Source organism: Sardina pilchardus, chromosome 17 (genome assembly GCF_963854185.1).
Source record: "Sardina pilchardus chromosome 17, fSarPil1.1, whole genome shotgun sequence".
Lineage (NCBI taxonomy): Eukaryota > Metazoa > Chordata > Actinopteri > Clupeiformes > Clupeidae > Sardina > Sardina pilchardus.
In genome coordinates this window covers 17269596-17281305 of record NC_085010.1, presented here as the reverse complement: position 1 = coordinate 17281305, position 11710 = coordinate 17269596, and the positions used below count along the sequence as shown (strand labels likewise).

At 43.3% G+C, this 11710-nt stretch overlaps 1 pseudogene; it reads left to right on the top strand.

Annotated features, from left to right (window-relative positions):
- The window catches only part of LOC134062000 (neural cell adhesion molecule 2-like), a 285110-nt pseudogene that overhangs the window by 221313 nt on the left and 52087 nt on the right, over nucleotides 1-11710 (top strand).

Sequence of the window (11710 nt, the reverse complement as noted above, 5' to 3'; positions counted from 1 at the left end):
CAGGGTACCACACACGCCACACACACACACAGACACAAGCCTTTGTGCTCACCCTAGCCACTTATTAATTCCAGTAAGCACACTCCTATCTGTCTGTTTCTAAACAATCCCACTTTCCAATTCATTGTTATGCATAATGTATTGTGCTCTGGGTTATCACAAATCTCTCTCGCTCTTTTCCTTTCTTTCTCTCTCCCCCCTCTCTCTCCCTTCTTCTCTCTCTCTATCTTATTCTCTCTCTCATTCTCTTTCTCCTCCCTTCCTGGCTTGTTTCTTAGTGAATGGACTCTCACACGCTGTTCTCACACTCTGTCTATAAACTAGGGGAGCAATGTCATTCATTGCCATTCTGCCCTTGGATCTAGATCAATTTACTCTCTCAGTCACACACTGTCCTCATATGATTTCTCTCTTACTCTCTCTCTCTCTCTCAGCAGTCTTACAGACAAATCATTCACACACACACACACACACACACACACACACACACACACACACACTTTCTCTCTTTTTGAACTTGGCTCAGTTTAGTGAGAAATGGTATGTGAGAGGACAGCTTCCATTAATGACTTTGGGGGCTTGTTTTCAACTGGTGAAATAGGATGATTATTGTCTCTGGTGTTTCAATGGTTTTCTTTTTTTTCGTTGTAAAAGATAAAGGTTTTAACCGTCAAAAGCCTCTCTCTCTCTGTCTCTCTCTGTCTCTCTCTCTCTCTCTCTATCTGTCTCTGTCTGTCTATCTCTCTCTCACTCTTTCTCACTTCTTTGTCTGCATTATTCCCTCTTTTTGTTCTAACTCTCATCCCCTCGTTTCTGTCTCCATTGTGTGCGTTAGCCCGTCCACCTCACACACACACACACACACACACACACACACACACACACACACACACACACACACACACACACACACGCACACATACACACACTCACTCTCTCTTTCTCCCACACTCAGAAACATGGCCCTCTGCACACACACACTCTCTCTCTCTCACACACACACACACACACACACACACACACACACACTCATGGAAACGTGGCCCCACTGCAGTGTGTCTTGCGTGAGCTGTGAATCTAATTAGCCGGTGTGAGACAGTCTATGCTTCCCGGAGCTCACACCAAACGCTCAGCAGGATCTGATGGCAGCTCACCATTTACGTGGCTCGTGCCAAAGCATTATTAATAGATTATGTTTTCCCAAATTGAACGCAGGAGGACGAGGACAAAATAATGAATTTTCAAATCACTGATAAATTGATGCTGCATAAAGTTGAGTTTCATAATAAAAAAAGGAAAAAACAACAACATCAATTTATGATAAATTACTCATAAATTCATGACTAATTACTGGTAATTTAATGACTAATTATGTAAGGGATAATCAATGACGCGCCGTGCGTTTCTAGGAAAATAATGCACGTTCGAAGTGGTAATAAGGACCCGACGCCGTAGGCGGAGGGGACTTTACACTTCGATAAGTGCATTATTTATAATATAATATTCAAGCGTAATAAGCCCAAAAGAAGGGAACTACTTCATAGCCGTGCGGTAGAAAAATAATGCACGTTCCAAATAGTGCATCACAATAGGAAATTTGACCAAGCAGTGGTATAATGATTGATGATACCTACAGTAGCATCAAATAGTAATGTCATCCTGCTGCTTGTCCATCCTTTGCTTGTTGAATTTTTTTATGCACATTGCATCTTTCTGTATACTTTGACCACTGCACGCCCATTGCTGGATATGTCTGGATATTCAAATATATGGCTGTCCCCATGTTCAATAGGAAAAGCTGTAGGTCAGTAACGGTCTTGATGTTAGATCTCTACTGCTTTGCTGTATGTATAGCAGATGAGCTGTCAGCCTTCAGGATTCAATATGGTTGTATTATATACAGTTCTCTTGAGATATTCTGGCCCAGACAGACAGATTATAGCTGAGGGCATTTCTTTTTTACTCATAGCATGGTCAGAACTACTGAACTGCTATTAAAAGACATTCAGTCCTAAATCACATCATGACAGATCTGGGTACAGCCCTGGTGGAACACAGTCTATCTCCCAGCCCTCTGGGCCCCAAAAGAAACACTTTCATATAGTGGACACAGCCCTGCCTCCAGACTGCCCAATAATATCACCACCAAGCAGACACATTTCATTCGAGAGATCCCCTTGTCTGATATGAGAGTGAGCTCGGAGGAGAGGGGGTGCGCAAACAATAAAAAAGTCATTTCAAAATGGCCATGTTGTGACATTAATGTCATTGGTATCACTGAAGAATAGACAGAGAGAGACAGGGAGGAGAGTGGAGGAGGGAGTGACAAAAAGACATTTGTGGTTTATCAGAAAGAGAGAGAGAGAGAGAGAGAGAGAGAGAGAGAGAGAGAGAGAGAGAGAGAGACAGAGAGAACTATAGGACCAAACAAGGCTCAATCAAAAAGTTCACATAAGAGTTTGGCCAAGTTTAATGTCTCTGCCTTTTCCCCTCATTTACTGCACTAACGCTGATGTTCCCCCAGTAGAATTACAATGCAGAGCATCTGCACCAGGCATCCCTCTCAGAGACTCAGCTAAGCGCCCACCATTCAGATCCAATCACAGAGGGCTCCATCACCAGTCCGCTGCAATGGCTCACTGGTGTCTGGCAAACATGCAGGAGGAATTGCCACCACTTTACAAAGCTGCAGATGCTACAAGTCTTAAAAAGAGGAACTAAATTAAATTACCGAGGGGAATGAATCAAATGTAAAGGCAATTATCACTCTGATGACAATCAGACTGGACGGTCTCTGCAGACTGGTGGAGAGAGACAGGGAGGATAAGGATATAAGGAGGCGTTTAGACTCACAGAGGCCAAGTGAGCCGTGCCGTTAAAACTTTTTGCTCTTCATATTAAACTTTGTTGTGATAAATGTCGGACTTTTCTTCTAGTCAGCCAAAATGTCTTCCCTTTGGCGTATCTTAATTGGTATCTTGGTACTGACTTGTCAACTGCTCCTTATTACAATATAGTTTTCAAGATCTAATGTCTCTAATTACAGTGAACGAACTAGTGCAGCTTGGCTCACTTTAATATGACCGTGTGTGTATGTGTGTGTGTGTGTGTGTGTGTGTGTGTGTGTGTGTGTGTGTGTGTGTGTGTGTGTGTGTGCTTGTGTGCTTGTGTGCTTTGGGCTGCTGCAAGAGGGGTTGAAAGTAACCTTTTATCTCAAAATTTCATGGCCAACGGCGATAAAAGATCCCACTGAGATAAGAAGTGACATTGCATCCATGGTATTTTCTGCTTCACAGAAATACATTTGCATTCTGATTCAGGTGCGCAAGCTATCAGCCTTTTAGTTCAACAGGCAGAGTCATGAATGCAGAGCCATAGTTGAACAACAGGAGGTAATGTCTGTATCACAGAGGGACTCCAGTGGTCACACTGCCAGATGCATGTAAATTACAAGTTGGCTGTCACTGGAAAATCAAGGGGAAGAAAAGGGATGAACATTTCTTGTGTTAGAAGAGATCAATGTCAGCCCCAGCCGTGGCGCGAGTTCGATTCCCACCCCATGGTCCTTTCCAGATCCCACCCCAACGCTCTCTCCCACTCACTTCCTATCTGTATCTCTACAGTCCAATTAAAGGCATGAAAAGCTAAAAAATATATACTTTAAATAAAAAAAATGTGGTCAATGTGCATATCCCAGGTGCAGGACAAAAACGATCAAGAGATACTTAAAAAGAGAATGACTCTTTGATTCTTTCAGTTTCGTTTTTTTTTTTTTCTGTGTGTGTGTTTTATTTTGTCAGGCCAAGCATTACAAAATGAGTGTGCAGACTTTTTAAGCTTTTCATGAAAACATCTTACTCTGGATCCATTCCCGGAAAAAAATGTTACGTTAAATGTCAAATGTTTAATATTATCTAGAGGTCTTTGTAAAAAGCTACGTGACTTGAGCATGAAATAGACATAAGTGGAATTTCAATGGGAATAGTGATAAGTAGTATAATTAGAACAATTTGATGCCATAACATACTGTAGTGTTGTAGATGGTAGCTTTCAAACTCCAATGAGCCTCCCACAGCTTCAATTTGTCCAAGACTCGATTGTGCATTTCACTTTAGAAATGCACTAATAGTTTTTTAAATATTTGTTTACCTTTTTGTTTTTTTTATTATTTGAAAGAGCAGCACATTCTGTAATTTGGTGAAAATCTCTCCCTTTTCTTTATAAACTCAACAGTCATCTCAACAGTGCGGTCAAAAATAAGAGGATCTGGATGGATACGTTCAGTTCTCAGTCTGCTCTCTGCTCTTATGTTCCGTCCATTAAAAGCCTCATTGTCATTTTTAATGAAGGAGCTCTTTCCTCTCTCGCTGAAAGGCTTGCCAACATAGTGTCCTTGCCAATACCTAGACCTCTCATTTATTCTAATAGTGCTATCGCATCTGGTGTCGTAATAACGTTAATGTGATTTGCCCTCACAAATTACAACCTTTTGTTACTCTTTTATTTCTCTTTTATTTGCCGTGGTACAACTTAAACGCCTCAATTACCGGACTCCCTCTTTACAAAATATCCTTTCAAACTTTTATTGTTATTTCAGTTCTTTTTTCGAGTTGAATTGTCCACTTTCAACTTTTTCCTCATACATTTTTTGCAAAAGTTACAGAAAGTGCTGTTCACATAGTTTCAGAATTTGTATTTTAATTCCAAGTGTGAAACCGACTAGCAACTTTTCATTATCTCTCCTGTCTGTACTATCAGATTATAGTAAATAGTGAGAAATATTTGCCCAGACATCGTCATTAAGTGACCCTACCTTACAGATGATGGAAATGCTGAGTCTGCATGGAGATGTTTCCTCAGGAGTAATTGAAAAGTGTAGCCGACAGGGAACAGATGAAGCTATGGAAAGTCTTATTCACCTGGGCGGATTTGTGTGTGTGTGTGTGTGTGTGTGTGTGTGTGTTGCAGCCTTGTTGATATTCCCTTCTCTGTCTGGTCTCAGCAGACTCCCTCCTCAGTACCCTGGGCCTGGGCGTGGTGTGTGTGTGTGTGTGTGTGTGTGTGTGTGTGTGTGTGTGTGTGTGTGTTGCAGCCCAGTTGATATTCTCTTCTCTCTGTGGTCTCAGCAGACTCCCTCTTCTCCACACTGGGACTGGGCGTGGTGGTGGGGCTGGGTGTGTGTGTGTGTGTGTGTGTGTGTGTGTGTGTGTTGCAGCCCTGTTGATATTCTCTTCTCTCTCTGGTCTCAGCAGACTCCCTCTTCAGTACCCTGGGGCTGGGCGTGGTGGTGGGGCTGGGCGTGGCGGCCGTGCTGGGCGTGTGTGTGTGTGTGTGTGTGTGTGTGTGTGTGTGTGTGTGTGTGTGTGTTGCAGCCCTGTTGATATTCTCTTCTCTCTGTGGTCTCAGCAGACTCCCTCTTCAGTACCCTGGGGCTGGGCGTGGTGGTGGGGCTGGGTGTGTGTGTGTGTGTGTGTGTGTGTGTTGCAGCCCTGTTGATATTCTCTTCTCTCTGTGGTCTCAGCAGACTCCCTCTTCAGTACCCTGGGGCTGGGCGTGGTGGTGGGGCTGGGCGTGGCGGCAGTGCTGCTGCTGCTGGTGCTGGTGGACGTCAGCTGCTTCTTCGTGCGCCAGCGCGGCCTGCTGCGCTACCTGAGCCGCCGCCTGTGCAGCCGCAAGAGCGCCACCAGCGCCAAGGCCAAGGAGCTGGAGGAGGGCAAGGCTGCCTACCTGTGAGTCAAGCACACACACACACACATATGCACACACACACACTTATGCGTACACATATACTGTACATACATACACGTACTCACACACACACACACACACACACACACACACACACACATATGCACACACATACAGTATGCACATACACATACACACACACACACACACTCACACACACTTGCACACACACACACACACACACACACACACACACATACACATACACATACACATACACATACACATACACACACATACACATACAGTATACACACACACACACACACACACACACACACACACACACACACTTGCACACACACACACACACACACACAAACACACACACTCACCACTCACGCACACACATGCACCAGGCTACTTACAATATCAAACCAACACACACATGCACATGCTTACATAAACACAATACACACACACATACACACACCAATCTACTTACAATACCACCCCTCCATACACCTTCACAGGCTTGCACACACATGCAAATGTTTGTATAACAGCAAGTAGCTGGAGGCAAAGCCATGTAGCCTACACATAATGAGAGACATTCTTCCATTCCTCGGCAGAGATGCATACATATTGCCAGTTACCCATCATCATATAATGACTTCATACAGTACATGCAGAAACAAAAAAAACCAAGCCGGCAGGGACACACAGAGAAACACACTGTACATACAGTAGTATAGAGGCTACAAACAAGCGTATATGCCTATTGTTACTGTTCACTGTGCAGACACATCATACATATGAATACAAACACAAACGTACATACATAGACTGAACATTCAAATAAATACAGCCTGTCTGCGTGCTGTTACGCATGCATTTGTGTGTCTGGTACAGTGTTGTCTTGCACAGACAGCTTCATGTATATAAGCACAGGAGGACACTATTCCACGCAACACAGACAGCTTCATGTACATGAACGCAGGAGGACACTATTCCACGCGACACGCTCCCTCCACATTCTGGCATGGCTCATTATCCACTTGTCGCCTTCTGCTGAGATCTCACTCACTTCATCACTTTTTTTTTTGCACATCATTCTGATCCTCTGTCAGTTCCCGTGTTTATCACTCTATTGTTCTCACCTGCTCAGTCTGTGTGCATACTGTGTCACAGAGGGACTATGCGAATGAAAGTTTGGATGTGTGATTACACCACTTGCATTAGTTAATTAGTATGTGACAATGAGGTGTTCAAAGCTGCAGACCCAGCTCAGAGATACAGTATACACATCCTAATTTCCAAAACAAAGGGAAACTATTAGTTGAGCCTTGGATATCTGCTGGGCTTTGAGTGATAACGGATATTACAGCGACACTTTATTTTGAATTTCCCTGGGGATCAATGAAGTGTCTATCTGTCTATCTGTCTATCTGTCTATCTATCTATTTATCTATCTACAGTATCTACCTATCTGCCCATCTATCTATCTATCTATCTATATCTATCATTATATCAGTTATTATAAAGATATTTGATCCATCAATTCCGTATATTGGGGCACTTCGCCGGATGCTATCCCTCACACATCTACTGTATGGGTGGAATGGAGTTTAACCTTTGACCCTACAGTATGTGAGGAAAAGCTCTGTTTCTTTTCACACTCTTTCTCTGTTTAGGACAACGAATATCAGCCAACGATTCAGGGAACAAACTGTGTTTGAAGGTGTATTGTTATGTCTGAGCCAGATGTGCACAGATATTTAACTATAGTATATATATTTTTACTGTAGTACGTTTAAGCTGAAATGTGGCACAACTGTTTAAGACACAAAACAAACAACAGGGAGATGGAACAAGGAACTGGGAGTTTATTTATGCACCAATGAGGGAATATAACAGTGTAACTGCATTTTAGTGATTTGGTTGTTGTGAAGCTCATCGACTGCCTTAAAGGACAGATTAAGCATGTCGATGGCGTCATTTGCAACTTGAGACACACACACACACACACACACACACACACACACACACACACACACACACTTTCTCTCACACTCTCTCTCTCTCTCTCTCTCTCTCACACACACACACACACACACACACACACACACACAAACACACACACACACACAAACACACAACACACACACACACACACACACACACACACACACACACACACACACACACACACACACACACACACACACACACACACACACACACACAGATAAACAGAGAGAGCCTCCCAGAAGTATGGTAATTAATGTGTTGACGGGGGCTCTTGGAGCACGGAGATGTTTCTCCTATGAGCCCTGTGGAGTCTCGGAATCCCAGCGATTACAAGCAGGCCTCCGTCTCGGAGCGCCACGGAGAGGAACGCGGAATAAACTGTGTCTGGTGCCGGAGAGACTTGAGCGAGCCACTTAGCGAAAAACAAACAAACAAGGCTATCTTTCAGTTTACGTAGCACAATCTGACATATTCCTAAGGGTCCGTCTGTGTGTGTGTCTGTGTGTGTGTGTATTTGTGGGGACACAAGTTGTGTTCCTATTTTTCTATAATTTGTTTGTTTTTTATATGAAAAAATGTATGAGTCAGAGTATTTTTCAGTGGGCATGTGTCCGCATCACCCAAAGTGTAAGAGTGTGTGTGTACATGTGAGTGTGTGTTTGTGTGTATGTACTACAGTATATGTGTTTGTGTGCACAGTATTTTTGCATTGTATCCACGTCTCTGCATGTGTTTGTGCATGTGTGTGTGTATGTGTGTGTGTCTGTCTCTGTGTGTGTGTGTGTGGCTGTGTGTGTTTGCATGTGTGTGTGTGTGTGTGTGTGTAGGGGCGATGGGTCCAAGGAGCCCATAGTTGAGATGAGGACAGAAGAGGAGAGAATAACAAACGCAGAGGACGGCAGCCCAATGAACGAGCCCACCGAGACCACACCTCTCACTGAGCCGGAGTAAGACCGCCTCTCTCCACCCACCCCCCTGCCCCGCCCCAGCGTCTGGTCTCCCCACCTGCCCCAAAAACGCCCTCCGCTTTGCCCCCGGGCCATGAAGCCATGGCACAATACAGGCGCGCATTAGAAGAGCTGAAAGTGAATGTTTGTTTGTTCACGGGGGAGGAGTTTTTTTTTTTTTTCATTCAGTTGATTGAGGCCTAAATGAGTTGATGTAAAGTTTAAGCACCGGTTTCATCTGCCCTCCTGGAAAGATGGATTCGTCTAGTCTCGATCAAAAAGGCCACAGAGGGTGCGTTAGAGAGCCTTGGTTGATTTGAAATTCTGATTAGGATGAAAGAAAAATCTCCAAGGTGGTATTGCACTTCTCATTTGTGAAGCACATTGTGCTCTCCAAATTATTTTTAAATGACAGCAGCTGCACAGAGTATATTTTTACTGTTCTTTTATTGTCAGGATCATGAATTGTATGTGTGATGTGGGGACTCGTTGTGTGTCAATGTAGAATAATTGCGGTCTTAGAGCCTCAGAGTGACACAGACAGTTTTTACAGTTGTAGCCACAGTTTCAGCAACAGTGTCGCTGTGTGCACTATATTTCTCCTGCGGTGGTAGTTAGGGTTGGGTATTGAAAGGGTATATTTCGATACCGGTGCCAAATCGATACTTTCAAAACGGTGCCGGTTCCTAAACGGTAATAAAATCGGTACTTTAAAAAAAAAAAAAAAAAAAAAAAAACGTTTTTATGATGATTTTTTTTCAAGAACCAGCCAACAATATTTTAAGCTAAAAGCTTTCATAATAGGCCTATACAAATAATAAAACAAAAAATCACATATTATTACACATATTATAGCCTAAGGCCTAGGTGAAATTTGACCAACAGCATATTAAGCAGTAGCCTACCTTGAAAACCACAAAACATGAAAGACTTGACTGTTTGCAACTCTGCACTTTTTTCTTCATTCTACCTAATCTGGTGTTCCTATGAGCATGAATGTGTTGAATTGTAGCCTATATAGTAGGCCTACATGTAATGGGAGGGTTTTGTGTGGGTCCCTCACCCTACTATGGGGTGGACAGAAGAATGGGGATGAGTGATTGTGTGTCTGCAATGTCTTAAATTAGCCCTATATTCTTTTTAAGTGTAGGCTACCTTGAGGCTTATGATCCAATTTCGTTGTATTCTGTGCAATGACATTAAGTATTCAATTCAATTCAATTCAATTCAAAATAAATAACCCAATGTTTAATGTATTTTTAACAGGTCATGTTACATGTAATGCATTCATTTCTCATAAACATCGCATTTATCTATCGTTACTTTCTTGGCAACCAGCTAAACAGTAACCACATAGGCCTACTAAGAGGTTGATAGGCTACTCAATGCCGTCTTACAGAGAAAAATACGTCATACCTCCACGTTTTACTAACCGGTCATGCCATGGAATGCATGCATTTCTCATCAACTTCGCAATCTATCGTTAGGCTACCAGTTAAACAGCAACACATGGATGATCCCCTTCTGCCGTTTAATCGTGTATCACTACACTTGTAGGCTATGTAAATATACATATGTAGGCTTTATTAATTTTACCGGTGACTTTTACCCATAGACAGTAAAAGTATGCCTAAGAAACGTCTCTGCTAAAAGCATGAGTTTTTCGTCCATATCAACTGTTGCCAGAGTAAACAAAACGATTCAGCTAGCATTGCACTGCAGACGTTGACTAGCATTTTAAACAGCTAGTTTCTGCCGTTTTTATGGGACAACTGATCATATCATTCTCCCGTTTATGCATCTCATTAACGTTTGCTTTTGCAAGCAACACCCATTGTTGATGAATAGAATAGAATAGAATATATACTTTTTTGATCCCGTGAGGGAAATTCAGTTCTCTGCATTTACTGTAACCCAATTTAACCGAATTAGTGAACACACAGTGAGGTGAATCACACAACCCAGAGCAGTGAGCTGCCTGCCCAACCAGAGGCACTCGGGGAGCAGTGAGGGGTTAGGTGCCTTGCTCAAGGGCACTTCAGCCATGGTGGACTGGTCGGGGATCGAACCGGCAACCCTCCGGTTACAAGCCCGGTGCGCTAACCAGTACACCACGGCTGCCCCAATGATGATACATCCTTGGTTCGGTTCAGAACTGGTGGAAATGCGGGCAGGTTCTCTAGCACCACGGTTCAAAGACTTTCGAACGGCTGCACCTGTTCAACAACACCAGGTTAGCTGTCAGTACAGCCTTCAGTGGTGTGTGCACTGACGCTGCCGTTTTAAGAGTGAACACCAGTGAGCGCAATTAAGCAGCTGCATATTTAATGAGGCACCGAAATGAGGCACCGAAATTCACATTGTATTTCGGGATGGTTACTACCGTTGATGTTCGCCCCGAATACGTACTTGTACCGAGTGTCGGTACCCAACCCTAGTGGTAGTGTAGCCGTTAAAGGAACACTTCGCCGTTTTTCAGATTAAACTACGTTATTTCCTTAACTAAGATGAGTTGATACATACCTCTCACGTTTCAATGCGTGCACTCACTAGCTCTGGCGCGCGGCGCAACTTTGATAGCGACCAAACACCTCCATGTTTTCCCTATCAAAATACAGTTACACGAGTAGTCACACGACCAAGGGAATTAGTTAAGGGAATAGCATAGTTTAATATTAAAAAACAGTGAAGTGTTCCTTTAAGGAGCATGCAGTTGCCTGAAAGTTGTCAGTTCAATTCCCAGCTTCCACTGTTGTGGCCCTGAGCAAGGCACTTAACCCCATGCTGCTCCGGGGACAATACATTGTAATATAGTTGACAAATGTAAGTCTCTTTGGACAAAAAAAGTGTCTGTTAAATGTAATGTAATGTAATGTAAAATGCAGCATGTTTTGTTCTACTGCATGTGTCCACTCAATACCCCACCTCTGTCCAGTCCAGTGTTTGCCATGTTTCGCTGTCCGCATTCTTCATCACATCTCTATCCTGACACACACACACACACACACACACACACACACACACACACACTCACACGCATACTC